Source organism: Galeopterus variegatus, unplaced genomic scaffold (genome assembly GCF_000696425.1).
Source record: "Galeopterus variegatus unplaced genomic scaffold, G_variegatus-3.0.2 Scaffold3133, whole genome shotgun sequence".
In the NCBI taxonomy this organism is placed as follows: domain Eukaryota; kingdom Metazoa; phylum Chordata; class Mammalia; order Dermoptera; family Cynocephalidae; genus Galeopterus; species Galeopterus variegatus.
Genome location: NW_007729244.1, coordinates 167,268 through 168,562, shown reverse-complemented (window position 1 = coordinate 168,562; position 1,295 = coordinate 167,268). Strand labels below are relative to the sequence as shown.

General features: G+C 44.2%; 1 protein-coding gene across 1 annotated transcript in view; it reads right to left on the bottom strand.

Moving 5' to 3' along the window:
• Positions 1 to 1,295, bottom strand: part of RYR3 (ryanodine receptor 3) — a gene marked incomplete at its 5' end in the record, with an annotated part of 211,225 nt that overhangs the window by 56,133 nt on the left and 153,797 nt on the right. The window lies entirely within an intron of this gene.

The following is a 1,295-nucleotide window of genomic DNA, read 5'->3' as shown; positions in this document are numbered from 1 at the left end:
TCATCTCAGAGGCAGCCTGCCTCCTTGTGGCCCTGTTAGTACAGGTTGGGCCTTACTACATTCCAAAGGACAGCAGAAAGAGCGTGTGAAACAAAGACAAACCAGATGGCCATGAAAGGCCGGCCCTAACCCCGAGCCTTCTCTTTCTGCACATGCACACAGAACCATGTAACTAGACACATACCACTGATACCTACAGTCTTTGCTCACTCACTTCTAGACCAAAAGAACAAATGAACTGGTGTTTTGTAAAAAGAATGATTTAATAACTGACAAAATGACCCCATGATGCTGGGGAATCAGTAATGTGAAGGAACATTCACCACAGAACAATCGCTGTGTTTCCAGGGCAGAAGCTAGTGTTTTGGAGCACCGGCATTGCATTTAGCACCCCGCCCCCCCAAGAGGCAATGTATATTCACATGGGAAAAGGAAAACCCTAGAGTAGACCTGCTTTGGGATCTGGCTGGGGGAAAGTTAGGAAAAAACCCGAACACATGAAAGAAAGGAACTCTCCTATTCCATGGGGGTTTGCGCCGGTCATTTGTTTTTACCTTCTCATCCCTTTTGGAGAGAGTTCAGAGAAGCAGTAGGTTTAAGAGAGGAATCCAGTGTACTGGGCTATGGAACTATGACAGCCCCAGGAAGCCAAGTGAGAACCCTCAGCATCCACGACACATAGTGAGTATGGGTGGGTTCAAGGAGACGAGGAGTAGCAGTGATCTGATTTGCATGATGTCAGGTTCCAAAAGAGGAAAGCTGACCATGTGGTGTTCTGCTTGCAGGACTTTGCCTCCACTGGGCTGGCACTTGCTGGAACTCGGGGGAGTGCAATAGCCAGAAACTGGTCAGAGACCCCAAGGGAGAGGGCACTTGTGCTCACCCAAGCTTTGCTGTATGAAGTGCCATGCAGCGTGTGCAGCAATGAGGTGGCAGCATTGAGGTTTATGACATATAGATGCTCTCTGACTTACAATGGTTCCATTTTTTGACTTTATAGTGGTGCTAAAGTGATACACATTCAGTAGAAACCATACTTTGAGTACCCATACAACATTCTGTTTTTCACTTTCAGTAAGGATTCAATAAATTACATGAGATATACAATACTTCATTATAAAATAGGCTTTGTGTTATATGATTTTGCCCACCTGCAGGCTAGTGTAAATGTTCTGAGCATGTTTAAGATAGGCTAGGCTAAGTTATATTGTTCAATAGGTTAGGTGTACTAAATGCATTTTTTTTTCTTTTTTTTTTTTTTTTTTTTTTTTTTTTTCCGTGTCCGGCAACGGATC